We start from the raw sequence: 26,122 nt of genomic DNA, 5'->3' as shown, positions 1-26,122 counted from the left end.
TGTAAGTAAATTAATGAATTTAGACAAAAATATTCCCTAAAAATAACAGTTTGATACGATCTGTTTCATTTCTAGTATTACTATACACAAGTATTTCTTCCGATTATCATTTCCAATGAGGTAGGGACTCATTAATAAAAGCGAGAATATTTAACTAATAATTTTGAATTGAAGCGTAGAAGCAACTTCAGAGAGATGTGGTTCGTATGAAATAAAAGTTTGAACTGATTAAAGTTTGTTGGTAAACAAGTAAAGAAAACTTTTTGGTCTACCTGATTTAATGAACAAAATTGAAATTAGTTTATGACAACGAAATTCAAATATCTACAAATAAATAACGAATTAATAAATAAAACATTGAAATTTGTTTATGGGAATGGAATTCAAATGTCTACAAATGAATAACGAATAGTTAATTTTATAAGCTCTTTAGAGAACAACTTAGGAAACTTAGTTTTTAATTTTTTTACATGTAGATAAAGTAGGAACATATTGTATAAAATTTCATAAGACACAATCAACCAATGATAATTGATGGTTTAAAGTGTAAACCTCAGTACTCATGCAAACATTATACTTACTCATCATTGGTCCAATTCACTCGAGGCAAGTTATGTTAGAATATCTAGACATCGTGTATAACGGTTGTGATGACAACGGAGAATAAAAACAACAGAAGAGCGTAGTTATAGAAACAGAGTTAAGTTGTAAGAGCAGAGTTAGTTGTATACAGCCCACCAATGTTGTAAGATAGTCAATAAGCGTTTTACTGAGTACCTTGCATTATCATTCCACGTCGCCTTGTAAGCAGGCATGTTCTAACTATTAACTTTTGTATTTTGACCTTAATGGAAACAAATACTTCCAGTGCTTCCGTGTCCTTTCGGTGAGCACAGGGGTGCGTCGTCAGGATTTCGAGAACACCTCCATAGGCGTATCCCACTTTGTGGAAGACTTCTGCGTTTTGGAGGTGTGGGGTGGCTGGTCGGGAGGAAGGCTTGGTGTTAGGGTTAGAAGTAGGAGTATATATGTATATATACATAAAGCATATACCACCTTCAAACGTTCGCACAAATTTTGTACTGCTGAGTTGATATCACTATCTGAAACATATGTTTCCGCTATGTTAGGACCATAGTTAGAATCTCCTGAAAATTTGATCCTTTTTTTTACAGATTCCCTATCATAAGGATTTTTGCGCTTCCGCTCTTTTTCATTACCCTGAGCACTTATAAATTTTTTTAGATTTTTACCTGGACTTTCATTAAAATATGATTTCCAAGGTTTTGTATGCCAATCTGAACCATAATTGTAAGAGAGGACGCTTAAATGAGCTCGTATTTGAAATGAATTTCTTTGAATCAAGTTCAATCTTTTTCCCATATTGAAACGAGCCATTATATTCATAAAAATTTCTGCTTTATTGTTGGTTTCTTTATCAAGAAGTAAATCAGCCTTCATTAATAATTGCTCAATAGCACCAAAAAGATGGTGATGCAGGCCAGAAGATATAAGTTGAGTTGTTCGATCATTAGAAACGTCTCCAGTATTGGTGCACAAATACTGTTTGCAAGCACTGTGATTACCATAAACGTGATATATTGTATTTCTAATATCGGCTCTTAGATTTTCTGGATCCTGCGTATTTGCGTAAATTGCAGATTGAACTGATTTATTTAGTTCATTAATAGTATCGCTTTTTAACATCTTTCTGGCGTCAACAGGGACCCCTTGAGTATCTTTTTTAATTTTGTAAAGGTTTTTACTGAAATTTTTTAATACATGGTTCATGCATTCAATTTTAACAACCTAAAAAGTATTGTGTAAATATTTGTAAAACTTATCTATTATTTTATATTACAAGTTTACCTCGTGTCCATATGGTACCTTTTCTTTAATATTTTTAAAAACTGAGGAATCACCATCTGCAATAAATTTTAAGTATTTCAACCCATGCATTTCTATGCTGTTATTAAATCCCTCTACTATTATATCCTGTTTCATTGAAGATGATGAACCGGACCAATTTTTAAAACAAATATGTGTTTTAGCAGCTTCATTATTGTTTTCGGCTTTAGCGCAAATACAACAATATTTATTCCTTACACCTACGAATAATACTTTTCCTGTTGTTTTCCCTATTATAACAGCCTACAAATTATAACATAAAATGTTATTTGTTACATATCCGAATATATTATAAACTTACAGCTCCAGAATTTGCATTATACGTATGTCCATAGCTTCGTTTAGACCATCCTCAATCTAAATATCCATCAGTTATATATGGAATGCCATGTGAATCTACATGTCCTTCCTTAATTGCAGCTTCACGTTCTAATTTTCCAGCTTCTTCCAAAGCAAGCCATAATGATTCTTTCCATACCTATAATATTTCATGTATAAAAACAATAAAAATTTCAGTAATGGTACTATAACACACTGGAATGATCCAATTCATTTTGAATTTTATAATACAAATTTTTAGATAAACATGGAATATCCATTACTTTCAATAATTCCATTAAATGTGCGTAGGTGCTTCCTACTGAAAATGTTCCCCATTCAGCTGCTCTATTAATTTTGGACCTTGTTTTCGGATTTTCTGTTGAAACTGATACTTCTTTGTCTCAAATGTTGCATTTTAAAATAAATGTGCTTCTTAACCCACATCGCACTTCTTTTAGATAAACTAATTGTCCACCAGTGCACCTCTTGTTGTGTTGTACTTGAATTTTAGTTGTTATATTTAGGAAGTATCTGATATCTACAATTCGATAACCTGTCAATGAATTGATTTCAGGAACAACTTCTATATCCAAAGGAAAATTTTCAATTCTAAAATAATACTAATTAAGTCGTCGCCGTCAGATATGGTTTCCAAAAAAGATGAATTTTGCCAATTTGAATAAAAACGTTCATATTCTTCATTTATTTCTGAAAACGTTTTTCTTTCACTTTTGCATGGGGTTAAATTAGACTTAGTTCTAACAGAACGTAACGGGGTTGTTGTACCACATGGACTAAGAGCTTCTTCGTTTGGACGTGAATTGAAAATATTATCTAGTATCTCATTTAAAATATATCGGGAACATTGGGTAGATTCTTTATAATTCTCAACTCGTTCTAAAAGTTTATCCACAATATATGATCCTATTTTCTCTACTTCCCTTTTTCTTTGTACATTTACTTGAACTTTTGATTTTTTTCCACGTCTCTTAGTCCAAAAAGCAAATCTACGCGTTTTCGGCATTTTCTAGAATTAATATTGCTTTTATTTTATTATTGTATACTATTATACATAAATACATTATAATATACAATGGTTCATGCTTCTTTGATTTTAAATTTCATAATTATGTGTCACTTGATATTCCAATTTTATAAAGTTAATTTAATTACATAAACTCGACCTTGGGGTGGTAATGCCATTCTGCAGCCGACTATATACTATTTATGTAATAAAAATTTAAAACTATGATATTTATATTAAATTCACTAAATTCGATTTGAAATAAACTAATACATTCTTCAAATAAATCATTCTTTATTCATAATTTCACTGGGAGAAAAACCAACAACAAACAATGAACATGGAATATAGATGCAACCAATGGAAAACCAAGGACACAAAAATATGAAATAATATCAAAATTGTGACATATACAAGTAAAAATCAATTAATTGATGACATGAATTAACAAATATATATACTAAACAATAATACAGCAATATAAATCAAAAATTGAATAAAAAACTTACCTTTAAGAGTTTACAATAAATTACACTTTGGCTCACGACTAAAATAGGACTAATTTGTTTCTTTGTTTGAAACTGTGACTGTTTCTTCAACCACCAAAACTGAACTAAAATTTCTGGCTCGTTTTAAATGTATACTGAATCGCACCCCTCTCATTGACCACTTAACACAAGTACTACCCGAACAGAAAAATTCCATCCGTTTTGTTGATGTTATCACATTTCACTTAAATTTTGACACAAAAATACACGCAGGTCACATGCACTGGTTTGAATCACTCCTCACTCTAAGGGTGCGAAAGTAATTTTCGTGGCGCCAAGAGTATGTACTAAATGCAAATTTAGAGATAAGGTCACTATCCTACACAATCAAAATCGAAACAATAAGAATCGATTAAAGATTAACTTTGAGATCATTTTTTTAAATTAATAATAGATTGTAAATCGACATCCGTATTTGTATATCGTATTTATTATATTTGTTTATATGATAAAATGTGATTGGTTTAGAACTAACTATACGACACAAACCCCATTAGTAACTGTATACATTATTATACTTTTCATATATATTATTGTATCATATATTAATTTAATATAATTTTAATTAATAAAAATATATTAAGAATTCATTACTATTATAAATTTCATAATCTATTTATAACCAATAAATTCGTTATAAATATGAGATCTCGAGTGCGGTCCTGTCCCATGAAAAAAATTGTGCACACGAACGTTTTAAAACCGAATGTTTGTTTGATTTCGTGGCGGCACCACATTACGGGCTATGTTTTGTTTTGCGTCCTTTTCTGACCGAAAGTGCGATTCCTTGTCTAGTAAACGCCGCTGTTAAGTTAAACTAAGCAATTTTATTTGTAAAGTTAAGTTATATTTAATTATTTGTGAATCTCATTTATAGTCTTCCAGTGTAGGTTGAAATATAAGGATGAGATTGATTCGAAACATTTCTACCATCAACAATATTATATCAAATCGAAAAATCATCACGATATTCCTTTGCTCTGTCAGTTTGCTGACACTGTGGATTAAAACTAACTAAAGTTAAACTAAGCAATTTTATTTGTAAAGTTAAGTTATATTTATTTATTTGTGAATTTCATTTATAGTCTTCAAGTGTAGGTTGAAATATAAGGATGAGATTGATTCGAAACATTTCTACCATCAACAATATTATATCAAATCGAAAAATCATCACGATATTCCTTTGCTCTGTCAGTTTGCTGACACTGTGGATTAAAACGAATAGAATTATAAGAAAAGATATAACTGAACCACAATTTGGTGAAATATTTATACAATATAAGAATCAAATCAAGTTTTGCTTGGGAGAAGACAACTTTGTTCTTTGTTCTTTGTGGTTATCACCCTCAAATGATATACTAATCTTTCCATATTTGATACTTTTATATCGCACATTATTTAGATTCTTCATGTCTGGATGACAAATTCAAATAATATCAACACAATTCATAAACCAAATCATAAAATAGTGATTACTATTTTACAATTTTCTGCGTAAATATTGATTTGCAATCTTAGTTCGGTTGAAACTTATAATTAATGGCTTTCAGTTCTGCTAAAATTTTCATCTACTTTGGTGCATATATATTTTTGGTGTCTCCATATTTTCTTGAGAGTATGCGTGATTTGACAACACACTGACAACATCGAGAACTAAAGATGGAATATTTTTGTTCTGCTTATTCGCTGATTATTTAATCGCGATACTGATCATAGAAGATCATTTTATACTACCACACATCGCGGAGCCTTGTATCCTATTAAGCAGTATTCTTCTAAAATATCTGTAATAATGATAATAATATCATAAATGAAAAAAAAGTTTATGCTCCTATAGACATTCAAGATAAAGTAAATTGTGTTTCACCTCTTGAAAGTTTATAAAGATTTTTTAGAAAAGTACTACTTAATAGGATCCTAGGTTCCTATAATCGTGATTATAAATCAGCAACTAAGACCAAGTTGTCCAATTTGTCAGCTCTCAAGAAAACGTGGAGACACTTAAAATATATATGCACAAACAAATTATAAATTTCATCTGAACAAAGATTGCAAATCAGAAAATTGTAAAGTAGAAATCACTTTTTCATGATTTTGTTAATAAAATGTGTTGACATTATTTGAAGTTGTCATCTAGAGATGAGGAATCTAATTAAATTTTGACATAAAATTAGCAAATTTGGAAAGACTGATATCTTAGTGTTGTTTGAGGGTAATAATCCAACCAAACGTGATAGAAAAAAATTCAGTACCTAGTTGAAACTACGTGAATTATCTTTTGATTTAAATAGGTGAAATATTTAAACATTTACAATAATAGCAACCTACTGTCTGAAGGTCACTGAAATCAAATCAGTTGCGGATCTCTCGTTGATATTTATTTTGAATCAAAGAAATACTGTCTGTGATTCTGCATATAATTAACATGTGAATAGAATATTGTTTTTGTTAACATTGTTAACTTTATACTTAAATGCCGATATATATTTTGTTGCTAAGAGAGGTGAAGGATGAAATTGAAAGGAAGATAACTAGCCTGATGTATACATAAATAAAATTTTAATTAATTAGTAATTACAAAAATAAACGGACATTTGGGAGTGAGTATTGGATTGAGTAACGTTTTGCAGTCTTTCATGTTTCAATAGAAACGAAGGAAGTTTGTTTGTCAAATAAAAGAAAATAACAATTATGTTGCTAAGATTACGTCACCTTATAGCATGTCACCCTGTCCAATTATAGGCAAGAGTTATGGTTAATTCAATTAATCCTAATTCGAAATATGTAGTTTAGAAACACGTTGTCGTCCTTCAAGTAAATTTGAATTGATCTTGCATTGTATTAATATTACATCAAGTTGTGGTTCAGTTATATTTTTTGGTATAATTCTATTCGTTTGAATCCACAGTGTCAACAAATTGACAGAGCAAAGAAATATCGAGATGAGATGAGTTATACTAAATGGTAGATCTGTTTCGAATGAAATTCTTCCTTATATTTCAACCTACACTAAATGACTATAAATGTGATTCCCAAATATTCATATATAATATAACTTTTCAAATAAAACTACTTTGTTTACCTTTAAGTTATGTGGTTAATTTAATATAAGTTTGGTTGTTAATAAATGGATTCGACCCATTGTCGATTTTTTTAACCTTCAACTATTCAGTGGAGGTACTTAAAAGTTATATGCAACATATTTTTTTAGGAAACACATTTAGTGATTACAGTACAGATTAAAATTTAAGGAAGAATTACTTCGGCACTAATCTAAAATTATAATTGCTATAAACAAGCTTCATTCTCAGATGATAGATGAGTTGAAACCTAGATCCACACTATGGAAACATTTCCATAAAATGAAAGTACTTGCTATATACAGAGATAGATATGTGGAACTCCAACGGAAACATTCCAGTCCTCAGTCTTTTTGGTAGAACTTTTGAATACGGTTTCTTGGTAATGATGTTTTCTTCTTTATTGTGATTTTTTCTTGTACTTTTTTCGGATTTTTTGGATTTTTTTTCATATTTCATAGCCTCAGAGAAAATATTTCCCGATGTCGTCAGGTTTTGTCATGGCTCATTTCATCTTCATTTATATGATGGTAATCAGCCTTTCCATGTGACCGTAACTCCTCGTGCCCAACGAATCGTCAAAATACCTTAAAAAAGATATATAAAATTATTAAAGATTAATCATATTATATATACCAATTTTATTTGTTTTTCATTTAAATTAAATAATTTAATTGTGTGTGTTTTAACATAAAATATGTCATTAGTTATAAAAATCTTGAATGCAGATGAAAATTATACTTACATTTAAATCCAATTCTTGGGCCACTAGAATCTTTACATCATTTGCCTTTTGCATCGTACTTCTAGCATTACTATACACAACAAGTATTTCTTCCGATTATCATTTCCAATGAGGCAGGGACTCATTATTAAAAGCGAGAATATTTAACTAATAATTTTGAATTGAAGCGTAGAAGCAACTTCAGAGAGATGTGGTTCGTATGAAATAAAAGTTTGAACTGATTAAAGTTTGGTGGTAAATAAGTAAAGAAAACTTTTTAGTCTACCTGATTTTATGAACAAAATTGAAATTTGTTTATGGGAACGGAATTCAAATGTCTACAAATGAATAACGAATAGTTAATGTTATAAGCTCTTTAGAGAACAACTTAGGAAACTTAGTTTTTAATTTTTTTACATGTAGATAAAGTAGGAACATAATGTATAAAATTTCAGAAGACACAATCAACCAATGATAATTGATAGTTTAAAGTGTAAACCTCAGTACTCATTCAAACACTATACTTACTCATCATTGGTCCAATTCACTCGAGGCAGGTTATGTTAGAATATCTAGACATCGTGTATAACGGTTGTGATGACAACGGAGAATAAAAAGAACAGAAGAGCACAGGGGTGCGTTGTCAGGATTTCGAGACCACCTCCATAGGAGTATCCCACTTTGTGGAAGACTTCTGCGTTTTAGAGGTGTGGGGTGGCTGGTCGGAAGGACAGATTGGTGTTAGGGTTAGAAGTAGGAGTACTTCCAGGATTTACCGATGGTATCTGTAGTTTAGCAGACAGCTTACTGCATTACTTACTTTCATTCGTTTTAATTCACCCTCTAGTTCCGAGATTTTAATCTTAACATCTAGTTTTCGGGTACCTCTTGGCTTATCTTTTTCGCGGACACTACACATGGTTTATTGGTTTAGTAACCGAGGTTGCCAGCCAAATTAACAACTCTTCTCTTTTGTCTGAATATGGCAACTCTTATAACTAAATTCAAACAGAAGGACGAACGTTATGTCTAACTCCATTTGGGGGTCTGATATCGGTGTAGCTCTTTGCCGAATTTTGCTGTTGTTACTTACTTTTCAGAGAATATGCAAGAAATTGCAGTAATTTATTCAATCAATTAATTGAAATACAAAGGATGAATCAACAAAAAAGACAACTACTACTGTGCTCTTGAGCTGTTTCACTCAAACTGACTCTCACTGTTTCTTGATCACCAAGGTTACCTCGATCGCCTTCATTTGTCAATTGTTATTGTTTTTTAACTTACTTTATTCTATTTTATTGTTTATATTAACACCGCCTCTCAATAGAATAGAATGAAGGCAATCCGAATCATAAAGACATTTCAATTATTTGTGATTGCTTTTCTTCCTCTAGGTAAGTCGCAAATAGACCTAGTATTGTTCTTTGCTAACGATTGCATCTCACAATTGATTGCTTATTCCCACTCAGACCAGTCACTACGCCGTTTTGCTTCCGATATTGTGGACGGATCGTCACCAACAAATCGTTCTGCTGTGATTCACCTTCGATAGATGATAGTGCCACATGCGCATCACATTCAGGTGCATAATTACCGTAACGTAGCGGTGCCTTTCTTACTCTCCCGCTCTTTCGTTGAGTTACCTCGCTGATACCCATGTTATCCAAATAAACGCCGTTACCAACACAATCCAAATTAGTACTGTGGATTTCTCCAGTTTTATCAGTACGCGACTGTTCATCATCATTTGGTTGAACTGCTTTACCGTCACACGTACTCCCACTATCTGTAACCGCCTCTGAACCGATTATCTCTACTAACTTTGATCGATTTAATACCGATGATTCATTGAATGTTACATTTCGACTAAAAATTAGCTTCTGTTGTTCAATATCCCAAAGTCAATACGTACCAAACGTCGCACCGTAACCAAGCATAATACATTTTGTTGCTTTTGCTTGTAATTTCAACCGCATTTCATGTGGAATATGATTGTAACATTCAGAACCAAATATTCGAAGGTTTGACAGCTCTGGTTTCTTTCCAAACCAAATTTCTGCTGGTGTCTTGTCTTTAAACTGCTTTCCACCCGCGTTTGTTGGCGATCGATTTTTGATATAATTTGCCGACATAATTGCTTCATTCCAAAACTTATTTTCCATCCCACTGGCCAAAAGCATTATCGTAGCCTTGTGTTGCAGCGTTTCATTTAAACGTTCAGATACTGAATTCATTTCCGGATTGTATGCAACGGTGACTAACATCTGAATACCCTTTTGTTTGCAGTATTCTTTAAATTCGTTTGACGTATATTCACCACCGCCATCATGTCTCAATTTTGACACCTTTGAGTCATGAAGTGCCTCAGCCATTGCAACAAATTCCTTGAATTTACCAAACGTTTCACTTTTTCTCTTGATGCAATAGACCATGGATGCTCTCGAATAATCATCCATGAATGTCACAAAATAACGTGACCCATCGTATGCATTCGTTGGATACGGTCCACAAACATCACTGTGAATCAATTCCAAAACTCGCAATGAACGTGTATTTGATTTTCTTGGAAACGGTGAACGAACATGTTTTCCAAGTACACACGATTCGCACAACTGTGTATCCTTTTTTTTTACGTTACTCATACCAATAGCCATACAATTGGCTAACTTTTTCATGTCATTTCGGTTGAGATGACCAAGTCTAAAATGCCATAAATTCTGTGATATTGTATTCAATTTATTCACTCCTGTAAATCCCGCAAACACATTGTTGTCAACGAACAAAGTCACTTCATACATTCTTCCATTTACGCGTCCGACAAACTTTTCGATACCATTCAGCGATACATAGGCATAATCACCCTCAAACACAATTCGATATCCCTTTTGTGTTAGTCTTCGAATTGACATCAAGTTGCATTTCAAATCATTCACGAATAGAACGTCCTCCATTGTTTTTACCGATGTGTCACCATGGTGAAATGTTTTAACGAGAATGTCACCACGTTGCTTTGCAACAATGCTTTGATTTTTCTTGGCAACCGAAATGCTTATTTCGTCAATTGGTTCCAAATTTATCGAAGATCTTCTGATTCACCATATGCTGAGTCGCTCCAGAATATAAAACAAATTTTATTTCCGCGTAATTACCGCTATTCTGCTGCAATTGAGCGTTAAATGCCTTCGATTCTGCCAAATTCTCTTTGGTACCATCTTCAGCAATTGCATACATCGATGAACCGCTTGCTCTGTTTGCGCTTTCTCTATTTGACCTCTCTTTTTTGTTTTTATTGCGAAAACATTGAGCCTTTTTGTGTCCAGATTTTTTACACATATGACATATAATTGTCTTTTTCCCAGCAAACATTGCTCCAGGCTCAATTGATTTACTCGAACCATTTTCACCAGTCCGCTTGTTGTACTCATCCATTAACCGCGTTTTAACAAATTCTAAAGTTAACTTTGATTGATCCATTGTTTCCAATGCTGTCACTAGGTTATCATAACCTCATGGCATAGTAATCAACAAATGTACAAACACATCAAGCTCTTCCATTGTAGCTCCCGTTGACTTTAACTCTCGAATTCTCTTATCAACTTGCAAAAGTAAACTTATCATATCATCCGACTCATTGTATTTCATTGTCAGCAATTGTTTTCGTAATAAAACTTGCGACGCCACACTTTTCCTTTCGAAAATCGTGCATAATGTGTCGAACATGTCCTTTGCCCGAGCTTTTTCGCGAACATACTCAAGTTGGCTATCCTGAACTGACTGTACTAATATCGAAACACATTTCTTTTCATTCAACTTAATCGTAGGATGTTTTGTCACATCTTTTTCCGCTGTAAGAATGACCTCCAACGATTCCTCGATGAATCTTCTCAACTCCATTTCATCAAGCAAAATTCCCACACGATATTTCCATTTGCTAAAATTCGTGCCATCGAGTTGTTGAATTTTTAGAATCTTATTTACAGTAACGTTCGCCATCTTTGTCTGTTGCCTTCACCACAATTGACTTCCAACCTCAATTGTATAACTTTATCCTGCACGCACTGGGCCCATAACCTCAGAGAATATGCAAGAAATTGCAGTAATTTATTCAATCAAATAATTGAAATACAAAGGATGAATCAACTAAAAAGACAGCCACTACTGAGCTCAAACTGACTCTCACTATTTCTTGATCACCAAGGTTACCTCGGTCGCCTTCATTTGTCAATTGTTATTGTTTTTTAACATACTTTATTCTATTTTATTGTTTATATTAACGTTATGTCTAACCCCATTTGGGGGTCTGATGTCGGTGTGGCACTTTGCCGAATTTTTCTGTTGTTGCTTACTTTAGATAGTTAACTCTTTCGGAACTTGGAACGGAGTCGTGCTCACGGTTTACCGGGCGGTTGACCTTTCTTTCTGCCAATAGAACCTGGATTTGAACCGCCTTTTTCTTTTCTTCTTTCACGGTTTTTGCTGGCGATGTGCCGTCCGGTTCCAATATAATTCGGAAACACTCGACCTTTTGCAGGCACACTTGCTGTTTTCCCATTTCATTATCGCTAATTCGGTTATTAAACTGTTTATAGTACGAAAACAAAAATTTAATTCAGTTGTTTCTTGGATTGGTAACCAAGGTTACCAGACAAGTAAACAAATTTTTTCATTTGTCTGAATTTGGTAACTAACTAAATTCAGACAAAAGATGGACACTAAATAAACACAAAAATATCACTACAAACACTTTTGAAAACTGAGGTGTGAGTGTGATGAGAATAATAGTCGATGTTACAAGAACACTGATCGTTTATTATATTATTACAAAGTGTGTTAGAAACGTCAAAGACTAAAAACTAAGAACTAAAAACCCTGCGTAGCATGACGCTTGCGTTAGGGCATTTATACAGAGTGTTCCAAGTATCAATGTGCAATTTCATTCCTTAACAAACACTTTTCCGTAGTTGCTACTCAAATTTGGATAAATGACGATTGTTACAGCTGCCATTGGTAACGACAGAAAGGTCTCTTATTGTTAGCGACTTTTGTCAATTGTTCAAAGTGCAACCAGGGAATATTGTTAATAGTATCAATTTTTCTTTGAGTTGTTCGTCCTTCTTCTGTCTGAATTTAGTTATAATAGTTACCATAATCGAAAGAGAAGAGTTGATAACGCTAATCCCAAATCTTTATCTCAACCAGCCACCCCCACTCCTGCAAAGTCTTCCAGCTCCAAAACTCAGTAACTCGGACACCCCCAAGGAGGTGATGTCGAAATTGTCTAACTACGATGCACCCCACCAGTTATGATTCAGTGTTCAAATTTATGTATATCGAATTGCATTAAAGTATTTTAATCCAAGTAGACTAAGAATTAGAAGAGACTTCTCATAGAGAAGTAACTTTTAAATTGGTTTGGGAAAAAACAGCGCTCATGATTAGCCGTCTCAGATCTCAGTTTCGGTTAATATTTTTTGACAGCTCATTGACAATTTTGGCAACTGATCTTTGTGTAATTTCGTTTTGTTTGGTGTCCAATCCTATAATGCTCTTTGGCGAATTACTGAGAGAGGTTATTTCAATTTGCCAAAATATGCGGAAAGTGGGAAGGTCCTAATTATGTGATGTGAATTTATAAGTTTAACAGAATTGAAAAATAGCAGCTAAAAAAGATGTTTAAGTGTTATTATTATCTTATCAAAGAAAATATATAAAATTTTGATATTTGTTAGGAATAGCAATGTCTAATTAACAATTCACACACTTTTGTCGATGCATATTCTTCAGACAACAAAAGTATGTTTTACTTTTGATTAATAAACATATCGCCTTCATTGCTGTTGATACCTGAATATGTACAAAATATCATTTGATTTCAAAACTGATCTTGAACAATTATTTGGTAACTTCTTACAATTTCGTCATTGAAAAGATAAAAACAACAAAAGAAATAAGTATTTACAAATCTAATATTTTTGTTTATATTCAAAAAGTTAATTATAATTTTGTCCAGATTGATGTTTTCAATGAACTCAGAAGTCTTGATTTATCTAGTAATTAGAGGTCCTTATGATATTCCTTCTACAGTATTGAATGAATTGTGGATTCTCATTAACAAAGCCTCAAACAATGAAATTTAAAATGTTTTTAAAATCTACTTTATTTCCTAACGTTCGTAAAAAATCGTTTGTTATACCTACCTTAAAGGATAGAGGTAGTTTACTTGTTGTTTTCCAAAATTGTCCAAAAAAATCATTTCCAAAATAATTATGCCTTAGTTCCAAAACTTCCAATTATGCCTTAGTTCCAAAACCTTCTGCGACCAACCTTCTTATTTATAACCTCTCGACAGTTGGTGCTCTTGAAAATCATTTACAGGTTGATGTTGTTTATACAGACATATAAAAGGCATTTGATAGAATCTGCCATGATTTATTGTTTGCTACACTAAATGGGCTGGATTTGTCAAGTAATTTTTCCACTGTAAATAATCATAACGATTAATCAACACCATATTCGCAAGTTATACTTTAGATAAAAGATTTTAATGTAATGTGTTTGAAATTTAAAAATGAGTAATAGATTGGGCGGTAGTTTTTCTAGAAAAGTTGGTTCGGCTCAAGCTAAAATGAATTTGGGTAAATGTAAAAGAAAAGCTGGATCATATCTTGGTGCTTTTGCCCACACATTAAAGTGGCTTTTTACACAAATACTGCTGTAGGATTCCAGGTTCTGTGATGTTTTGTCGTATAAAATAACCTCTTTCCATAATCGGTATCGCGGATTATATGTACAGCAATTAAGCAGAACGAAATACTCTCACATTAGCTGTCAAAATTGCCAGAGTTGTCATAACGTGCTGACTCCTTAGGAACTCGTTAGGAATATTTAAACAATTACAATAATGGCAACTTGATGCCATTATTGTGGAGATGTCGATTACTAGTCCTGAGAGTCATGGAAATCAAATTAGTTGCAGATCTATCGTCGACATACAAAAACTGTCTGTGATTCTGACAGATAATTAACATGTGAAAAGAAATTGTTTTTGTTAGCTTTGTTAACTTTATATTTCCATTAGAATAGATTGCTGCTAAGAGAAGTTCCAACTATTATAATTTAATTTGAATATGTGATACGAGGGATGAAATTGACGTGAGGGATGAAATTGAAAACAGGATAACTAGATGTGATACACATAAATAAAATTTTAATTAAGTAGTAATTACAAAACTAAACGAACATTTGGGAGTGGGTGTGGGATTGAGTGACATTTTGCGAACTTTCAAGTTTCAATAGCAACGAAGGAATTTTGTTTATCAAATAAAAGAAAATAACATTTATGTTGCTAAGATTACGTTTCCTTGTGACATGTGCCAGACGTTACAATATAAACAAAACATGTCCAATTAAACCTTATTCGAAATATGTAATTTAGAAAAAAGTTGTCTTCTTTCAAGTAAATTTGATTTGTTTCTTTCATAGTATTAATATTACATCAAATTGTGGTTCAGTTATATTTTTAATATATTTCTATTTGTTTTATTCGAAAGTGTCAACAAATTGACAGAGAAAAGAAATATCGAGATGATTTTTCGATTGGTTATAATAACTTTAATGACAGTGATTCATTTATTTAATGACCACGTTACAAATCACATCTGTGTGTGAAATGATATGGTCAAATGTCACGTGTTGATTACCAGGAAACATTTGCACAAACAGTCAGGTGAGATTCAATACGATAGTTACTATCTGTGGCTGTACAAAATTATAACAAAATCAAGTAACTAGACGTAAAGACAGCATTTTTATATGGAGAACTTGAACACACCTATTTATGACTTAACAAGAAGGGTTGGATCATGACGAAAACATGGTGTGTAAATTGAACAAGTCACTATATGGGTTAAAACAATTCCCTCGCTGCTGGAATGCAAAATTCGACTCTACACCGAAAAGAGTTTTAGTAGTAGTTTTATTATTTATACGGAACAAATTTTAAACAGATTTGAAATGACTAATGCTAATCCTAATACTGTTCCAGTCGACCCTCACATAAAGCCACAGTGGGAAGATACTACCTCACTTCTGCTGTTCATAATAACACAGCTTGTTCCGTCAAATTTTATTTGGCTACCATCGCAAATAATCTGACTTAGAGACAATAAATTTGTTGCCAGTTTAGGAACACATAATACTTCTGTAAAAAGCACCTTTTCGTTTTGACCTTCATCGTCATAATGGTCCAACCTCACTTGTACTGAACATTGCACAGATTATACTTTGTTGTCTGCGACTCTGATTTTATGTATGACAGGAGCCGTCATATTTTCAAGCATGTTCTTACGTCTTGTCATGTGTGACGATGCACCGGAAGCCACTTGCCATGGGTCATTTTGGCTGGATGTTGCCTCAAACACAACAGCATATGATGAACTACTTGCTTTTTGTTGAACATTCTTGGTCCTGGATTTGCATTTGAGGACTTTTATGACCTTACTTATTACAAGTGTAGCACCCTTACTTACTTTGCTTCTTGTGGTTGTTATTGTTGACTGAGAATACTGTTGAGTCACTTTCAGGTTGTTTAACATTTTGTGATATGTTGATTTCACAGAAATTGAAGTTATCTTCATGCCGGAGCTTTCAATAGCAATAATCTTTGGTTGATAGGAGGACTCTGGTAGATCGGAGAGTAGCAATGTAACTAGCCATTCATCGTCAACTGCGAAACCAATGTTTCTGAGCTTGCGAGCAGTACACATAATTTTGCTCACATATTTCTCTACGTCTTGACATACAGTAAGTGAAGTATTATAGAGATCACGCAGCAGCCCATCACAGCGTGTCAACAAAGAGTCATCAAATACTTATGAAAACGTATCCCATACTTCTTTTGCAGTACTACTCTCTTGCATGTGCACGTAATTTATTTAGTCAACTAGTAAATTTATCTTAGTTTTTGCCTTTGTGTCTCGTTTTGTGTCCACAATGACACATGTGGTGGGGTCTATGCAGTTCCACAACTCCTCTTGCTGTAGGTATGTTTTTAGAGCAAATCGCCATGTTACGTAATTATCTCGGCCGGTTAACTTTTCAATTAATGCCAATTGATTGTTTGCTGACAATTTAAGAACCCTTATTCCAGATGTTACGAGAAAACACTTTTCAATTGTCGTATTGACGTTTTAGGTTAACTTCATTACTTTTCTCAGTAAGTAAGCCATCCTGGGCTTCCCTGGGCTTTTCTGACTCCATAACCTATTAAATTTTCTTAAAAGAATTTATTATTTCAGGAGAAAAACTTATATTTAAGAATATAGTGTTAAAATTACAACTTAACTGTCTACAGGCGCACAATACAAATTACAATTTTATTAGTTTATGTGTAGTTTTAGTACACTCCTACAGGTCATCGCATCAGTTACAATTGGATTCCCAAGAGGAGATGAAACATTATTTGTTTTAAGTTGTGTTATAATTTTTAATTCTTAATAATAGCGTAAGCTTCATTGCGCTGTAAATTAGATTTTTTTGAGAAGAATGCTTCAGGTAAACTACTTCAGGTTAACAAGACAGCATTAAATTAACCGAGGAATGCATATTATCGGATTTTGTAAGCTGGGTCAGCTCCTTGATTAATATTTATATGATCCCATTTTCCGCACATTTTGGCTGACTGAAATAACTTCTTTCTGTAATTCGCCATAGAGCATTATAGGACCGGACACCAAACAAAACAAAATTATGAGAAGGCTCTTCTAATTCTTAGTGTACTTGGTCTAAAATACTTTAATACAATTCAATATACAAAAATTTCAACACTGAACCATAAATGGTTCATAATTTCGACATCACCTCCTTGGAAGTGACCGAGTTCCAATATGTGTTCTGAGTTTTGGAGCTGGGAGACTTTGCAGGAGTAGGGGTGGCTAGTTGGGATAAAAATTTGGGATTAGCGTTAGGAGTAGGGGTACTATCAGAGTTTACCGATGGTATCCCTAGTTTAGACGACAAAGCAGTGTAAGCACTCTTTCACTCTCTGTATTCTCACCTTCTAGATCCAAAATTTTATTCCTAAGGAAATCGGGTACCTCTGGAAACGTCAGCAGACGTTTGGGTTTTATTGAGTTTTTCACTTAGCCTTTCTTTTTTCCGGACCCTACACATAGTTTAACAAATTAACAACTCTTCTCTTTCGATTATGGTAACTATTATAACTAAATTCAGACAAATGAAGGACGAACAACTCAAAAAAAAAATTGTAATTTTCAACAATATTCCCTGGTTGCTACCCACACTTTGAACAATTGACATAAGTCGCTAACAATAAGAGACTTTTCTGTGGTTATCAATGGCAGACTGTTGGTAGTGATATTTTCGTTTTTATTTAGTGACCCTATTAAAGTTCCTATTAAAAGACAAGAACCGTGAAATAAGAAAAGGAAAAGGAGGCTCAAATCCAGGTTCTATTCGCAGAAAGGAAGGCAGTACCACATCCAACGACACAGCTAATTATTGTAAAGCCCCAGTTTTGATCGGTTACATTAGAGTACATTAGAGTACCAATTAATTCTCTGTATCGTGTGGGGTCTTTGAATGGTTTTAAATCTCTGTTAAATTTTGAGTGGCAGTCATACGGTGTTTTAATTGGATTGCAATCTACCATTTCTCTAAAATATATTTTTTTTGTTTAAGTCTTACTCCTTTCTTACTTTGGTTAATTTCTATTCTAAAGAAAAACCTAGCAATATTTGATCTTCAATTTCTCAGCTAATTCTCTCTTAATTTCATTACCAGTTTGTTTTTCGACAGTTCTTTTGTACTCCTTTGACTTATGGAAAAAAACCTGGCACCACCTATTATGATCGTATATTAATGTAAGAGGATATCTTGATCCACCGCTGAGTCTGACTCGCATTGGTCCGCAGATATCTGAATGAACAACATTCAGTAACTGCTTACTTCTTCCTTCTCTGTCAGTAAAGGGTTTCCTTGCTTGCTCACCTCGTTGACATTGTCACACCACATGGGTAATTTATCATTATCCAATTTATTACCGTGTACCAGTCGCTTTCTGTACAAATCCTGTACGCCTTTACAATGTAGGTACTCCAGTTGTCTATGCCACAGGACCATTTTGTTTGAATTTCTATGCATTATTCATTTGCAGATATTTAAATTCCGTTGCCATAAACAAATTTCAATGTTTTATTTATTAATTCGTTATTCATTTGTAGACATTTGAATTTCGTTTTATATAAACATATTTCAATATTTTTCATAAAATCAAGTAGACCAAAAAGTTTTCTTTATTTGTTTACCACAAAATTCTAATCACTTCAAACTTTTATTTCATAAGAAACACATCTCTCTGAAGTTGCTCCTACGCTTCAATTCAAAATTAATAGTTAAATATTCTCTCTTTATTAATGAGGTTCTTTCTCATTGAAAATGGTAATTAGAAGAAATACTTATGTACAGTAGTGCTAGAAATGAAACCGATCGTACCCAACTGTTATTTTTAGGGAATAGTTTTGGCTAAATTCATTAATTATATTTACAGGAATTCCCAACTAAACACAGAATAACGCTCCATAAAGTAACACATTAATTTGTTTTCAGAATAAATTATGATTTTTTTTATTGGAGCAAAGAAGGGGAAATCTACAAGACGTAGTGCCGGACTTTACCGACTAAAAACCCCTCTCCGGGCACCGATCCGAAGATCATGGCCTAAGAGTAGTTAACCATAAAGGTTTAGGAAAATAGAAGGGAAAATTAAAGAGGTACGTAACAATCGCTACATAGTAAAGAAAAGATGTCCCAAAGAGACGCAGAGGTCTAGACAGCCAAGAGACAAGGTCTCTTGTATCTGTCGGATTCACAGGGTTGGATATCATGCAAGCATGCAATCTCCGGATTAGAGTGTTGAAAGATAGATCTCCGGAGATTGAGGGCATGCTATTTTCTCTAAGGCTATGAAATATGAAAAAATATGCAAGAAATCCGAAAAAAGTACAAGAAAAAATAACAATAACAGAGAAAACAGCATTACCAAGAAACCGTCTTCAAAAGTTCTATCAAAAAGGCTGAGGACTGGAATGTTCCCGTTGGAGTTTCACATATCTGTCTGTATATAAAGCAGTTACTTTCATTTTATGGAAAGTTTTCCACAGTATGGGCATACGTTTCAACTCATCTAACATCTGAGAATTAAGCACGTTTGTAGTAATTATAATATTAAAATTGTGCCGTAGTAGTTTTTGCTTATATTTTAATCTATAATTTATGACGGAAAATGTGTTTCCTAAATAATTATATTGTGTGTATCTGTATATTTTTCCACTGAATAATTGGAGATTGAAAAAATCGGCAATGTGTCGAAACCATTTTATAACACCAAACTAATATTAAAATATCGACATAAGTTAAACAAAGTAGTTTTATTTGTAAATTTATGTTATATTTAAATATTTGGGAATCTCAATTATGGTCATCCACTGTAGGTTGAAATACAAGGATGAGATTGATTCGAAACAGTTCTACCATCAAAAATATTATAACAAATTGAAAAATCATCACGATATTCCTTTGCTCTGTCAATTTGCTGAGACCGTGGATTAAAACGAATTATAAGAAACGATATAACTGAATCACAATTTGGTGTTGGTGTTTTTCTAAATTACATACTTTTGACATATGCCATAAAGAAACGTAATTTGACATGTTATTTTATTTTTTGACAAACAATTCGTTGCTATTGATACTTGAAAGTTTGGAAGGAAGGAAAATAACGGAGCGATTTTTAATTAGGGATGTCTCAATATGATTATACGGCGTTGTAGTGCGTTGATTCAGTCAACCAAAGGGGCGGTATATATAACACGATATTTTACACTAAAAACTCTCTGTACTCTGTAATATTGTATAACTTTGGTTAACTTTTGATATATATACAAATCGGGATTCTTTTTTACAGTTTCAAAGACATTTTAGTGTTTTGTTAATATATCATATGTCCTAACTTTATTTGAGTGAACTTTAAATATGATATGATATGGTAATATTTTGATCCAGCAAAATTAAAGCCCACGGGAAATTTTCATGTGGCTTGATTTCCGAGAATTTCATAATTAATTAACACTATTTGAAATCAGAGCTCTAAAATAGATATATTTCGTTATTAATGTAATTGTTACAATATTCCGCCTTGATTAACTGCAATAAATTATGTATCTAAGGCAATCCAAATTTAAAAAACAATAGAACACTTGTTGTAACCTAGCAACTGTTATTTACAACTGTTCCCAAAACTTAATTTAAAATATTAACAATTTCAACAAGAGATGCTGCGAAACTTTAGAGCAGTAGGTCTCTCACCATTCAAAAAATCAACAACTACATACACGCCATTAATTTATTTCAGATGTAATTCATGAGGAATAACACATAATTTCTAATGGAAGTCAAATTTGATGATTAACATCAGTGAATCAAATTTAAATGGAAAATGTGTGTGGTTTAAATTAATGGTTAAGACTTGAATAATACTATATGGAATAAATAATGAAATTATTTATTAACAATTTCTTAAAACGAGAGAATAAGTTTTTGAGAACTCTGGTTCTGTACGTGTGTTTCGACAACTAACTGTCAACTGATGTTGGAGTTATTTCATTTTGCTTGTTGGCCGATTTTATAATGGCCTTACCAAGTATACAAAGTTGTTATTCTAAATTGTCGAGATATTCTGAACACAGGATCCTATAATAATAATCGAGGAGCTATTTTCCTGTCACAGTTAACTGTGTGGCATTCTGCTGATATAATTTAATTTACAATGCGAAAAAATATCTTATTCTTGAAAATAAAGCTTACGCTATAACAGAGTCAAGAATTGAGACGCAATTTACTTAGAAAATCATTTATTTAGAATACCGATCAGACATGTAGTAGATGTTAAGATTCTGCATACAGCATATAGGTAAACCAAGTAAATTGTGTGTCACCTCTTGAATGTTTATCTTTCTTTTCAGTTATGTTTTACCTTATTGCACGGTAAAGTAGATTTTTTAGAAAAATACTACTTAATATGATCCCAGGTTCCTATAATCGCGATTATAAGATTAGCAACTAAGCAGAATGAAAATACCCCAACATGCCCAAGTTGTCTAATTTGTCAGCAAATTGTCAAAACGTGTGTAGTGGTTACGAGCTCTCAAGAAGACGTGGAGACACTTAAAATATATATGCACTAAAGTAGATGAAAATTTCATCAAAATTACAAATGATAGAGTTATTAATTATAAATTTCATTTCAACAAAGATTGCAAATTTTTACACAGAAAATTGTGATTTGATTTTGTTTATAAATTGTGTTGTCATTATTTGAACTTGTCATCTAGACATGAGGAATCTAAATAAATTTTGATATAAAATTAGCAAAATTAGAAAGATTGGTATCTTAGTGTTGTTTGAGGGTGATAATCCAACCAAACGTGAAAGAGAGAAATTCAGTACCTAGTTGAAATTTGCCGCTCACTAATTCTTGCTTAAAGAATCAACTACGTGAATTATTTTTTGATTTAAAAAGGTGACATATTTAAACAGTTACAATAATAGCAACCTACTGTCCGAAGGTTCCGATTACGAGTCACTGAAATCAAATCAGTTGTAGATTTCTCGACGACATTTATTTTCCATCAAAGGAATACTGTCTGTGAATCTGTCAGATCATTAACATGTGAATAGAATTTGTTTTCATTAACTTTATACTTAAATGCAGAAATATATTTTGCTGCTAAGAGAGATGGGGGATGAAATTGAAAACAAGTAACTTGCCTGATGTATATACACATACATAAAATTTTAATTAATTAGTTATTACAAAATTAACGAACATTTTGGAGTGAGTGTTGTATTGAGTGACATTTTGCAATCTTTCATATATCAGTAGCAACGAAGGAAGATTACGTCACCTTATGATGTATGTCAGCCTGTCCAATTATAGGCAAGAGTTATGGTTAATTCAATTAAACCTAATTCGAAATATGTGGTTTGGAAACACGTTGCCCTCTTTCAAATAAATTTGATTTGATCTTATATTGTATTAATATTACTTAAAATGTTGGTTCAGTTATATTTTTTGTTATAATTCTATTTGTTTGAATCCACAGTGTCAACAAATTGACAGAGCAAAGAAATGTCGAGATGAGTTATAATAACTTTAATGGTAGAAATGTTCCGAATCAATTTTATCCTTATTTTTCAACTTACACTAAATGACTATAAATGTGGTTCCCAAATATTTAAATATAATATAACTTTCCAAATAAAACTACTTTGTTTAAGTTTTGTGGTTAATTTAATTAATTTTAACCTCCAATTAGTTAGTGGAAAGAAGTACTTAAATGATATATGCGACATAATTTTAGGAAACACATTTACTGATTACAGTACATATTAAATTTTAAGGAAGAATAACTTCGTTACTATTCTAAAATTATAATTAGAATAAACAAGCTTAATTCTCATATGTACTATGAGTTATAACGTAGGTCCGTACCATCGAAACATGGAACTCGAGATGGCGATGTGTGGGACAAGAATTGAACTTCTATCCAAAGAAAATTTCGACACGAGGCGGATTCAGGTAGAGGCGTTACTTACCAAAATCGATACCTGGGATTTCGTTAATGGTGAAGTATCAAAGCCAGTTATATGTCAGGGTGACACAAAAAGTGAATCAGCGCTTAAAACGTGGATGTAAATAAGATAAAAATGTAAATGCGGACATAATCCCATCGGACCTCAAGACTATCAAAGGATGCGAGATTCCCAAAGATTGAAATTGGAGTCAATCCATACTTCAAATGGACCGGCACTATTGGAACAGTTATTTTATATATTTTATATATAATATTTATTTAAGTATAAATAAAATTGGATAACGATAAATTACCCACGTGGTGTGACATATGTCAACGAGGTAAACAAGCAAGGATACCCTTTACTGACAGAGAAGTAAGAAGTAAGCAGTTACTGAATATTGTTCATTCAGACATCTGCGGACCAATGCGAGTCAGAACCAGTGGTGGATCAAGATATCTTCTAACATTTAGGTGTATTTTCTCATGTCAAAAGGAGAATTTCTTGAAAAATTTAAGGAGTACTAAAGAACTGTCGAAAAACAAACTGGTAATGAAATTAAGAGAAAATTAGCTGAGAAATCAAGATCAAAGAATGCTAAGTGTTTTTTGGAATAGAAATTAACCAAAGCAAGAAAGGAGTAACACTTAAACAAAAAAAATATATTTTAGAGAAATTCAGAATGATAGATTACAATCCAGTTAAAACACCCTATGACTGCCACTCAAAAGTTAACAGAGATTTAAATATGTTTAAAGTCCCCACACGATACTGAGAATTAATTGGTAGTCTAATGTCTAATGCAGCCGATCAAAACTGGGGCTTTACAATAATTAGCTGTGTCTTTCTGACAATCGAACCTGGATTTGAGCCGCCTTTTCATTTTCTTATTTCCCCGTTTTTGTCTCTTAATAGGAACTTATTCTGAAATGGAACTGGCGAATTGCCGTGTGGTCCCAATAGGACTCTGAAGCACTCGAACTTCTTGCAGGCACGCTTGCTGTTTTCGCATTTCATGACCGCTAATTCAGTTATTAAATTGTTTATAGTACGAAAACCAAAACTTAATTCAGTTGTTTCTTGAATTGGTAACCAAGGTTACCAACCAAGTAAACAATTTTTTTTATTTGTCTGAATTTAGTAACTAACTAAATTCAAACAAAAGAAGGACAGATTTCAGTAGTTGCTACCTAAACTTGGATAAATGACGATCGTTACCGCTGCCATTGGTAACGACAGAAAAGTCTTTTATTGTTAGCAACTTTTGTCAATTGTTCAAAGTGTGGTTAGCAACCAGGGAATATTGTTGATAGTAACAATTTTGGTGTGAGTTGTTTGTCATTCTTCTGTTTGAATTTAGTTATAATAGTTACCAAATTCAAAAGAGAAGGGTTGTTAATTTGGCTGGTAACATCGGTTACTAAATCAATAAACTATGTGTAGTGTCCGGAAAAGAGACAAACTAAGTGAAAAACTCAATAAAACCCAAAAGTCTGCCGACGTTTCCAGAGGTACCCAAATTCCTTAGTGTTCAAATTTATGTATATTGAATTGTATTAAAGCATTGCATATTCTTCAGACAACAAAAGTATGTTTTACATTTGATTAATAAACATATCGCCTTCATTGCTGTTGGAACCTGAATATGTACAAAATGTAATTTGATTTCAAAACTGAACTTGAACAATTATTTGGTAACTTACAATTTCGTCGTTGAAAAGACGAAAACTACAAAAGAAATAAGTATTTACTCTTTACACGTGAGCTGTGTGTTTCATTTTTTAGCTTTCAATGCAAACACAAATTTAAACAATATCGTTTTGTCATGAAAATATTTTTGTTTATATTAAAAAAATAATAATAATTTTTTCCAGAATGAAGTTTTTAATGAACTCAGAAGTCAGATTTATCTAGTAATAGAGGTCCTTATGATATTCCTTCTACAGTACTGAATGAATTGTGGATTATAATTAACAAAGCCTCTAACCATGAAATTTAACTTGTTTTTAAAATGTGCTTTATTTCCTAATGCACAGATAAATTCATTTATTATACCTACCTTAAAGAATGGAGATAGTTTACTTGTAACAAATTTAGGCCTGTATGAAAAATGTTTTGTATTACATAATTGTCCAAAAAAATTCATTTCCAAAATAATTATGCTATAGTTCCAAAATATTATAAATGAGAGTCAACACGGATTTTGCAAATGTAAATCTTCTGCGACCAACCTTCTTATTTATAACAATTCGACAGTTATCATTTACAGGTTGATGTTGTTTATACAGACTTTTAAAAGGCATTTGATAGAATCTGCCATGATTTATTGTTTGCTTAACTAACTGGGCTGGAGTTGTCAAGTAAGTTTTCCACTGTAGATAATCATAACGATTGTAATATAAAGTGATTAGTTTTTTAAAAAAAATAAATCAACACTATTTTCGAAAGTTACACTTTAGGTAAAAGGTTTTAATGTAATATGTTTGAAATTTAGAAATGTGTAATAGATTAGGCGGTACTTTATCTAGAAAAGTTGGTTTGGCTCAAACTAAAATGAATTTGCGTAAATGTAAAAGAAAAGCTGGTGAATATTCTGGTGCTGAAAGAGTTCAAACACAGAGGTTCAAGAATACAAATATTATTAAAAAGCACTGATTGCAGAACAATTTTTAAATGGGATGGACAGTAATTTAGCATATAAATTCCAGCTTAAAGTATGCGTTATTGTTGAAGAAGAAATTATAAGTAGAAATATTTAATCTTTCCATTTCTCTGTTAACATCATCTATTACTGACTAGTAATTAATAAGTCAACTTAGTTGTCACGCCCTCCCAAATTCTGTCAATGTCAAAACTTTTCGGG

At 32.4% G+C, this 26,122-nt stretch overlaps 1 pseudogene; it reads right to left on the bottom strand.

Moving 5' to 3' along the window:
- Window positions 1-1,450: 1,450 nt before the first annotated feature.
- LOC126265366 (uncharacterized) lies at window positions 1,451-2,461 on the bottom strand (annotated as a pseudogene).
- Window positions 2,462-26,122: the final 23,661 nt, after the last annotated feature.

Source organism: Aethina tumida, chromosome 1 (assembly GCF_024364675.1).
Source record: "Aethina tumida isolate Nest 87 chromosome 1, icAetTumi1.1, whole genome shotgun sequence".
In the NCBI taxonomy this organism is placed as follows: domain Eukaryota; kingdom Metazoa; phylum Arthropoda; class Insecta; order Coleoptera; family Nitidulidae; genus Aethina; species Aethina tumida.
Note: the sequence above shows the minus strand (reverse complement) of the source record. Positions and strands in the feature narration are given on the sequence as shown.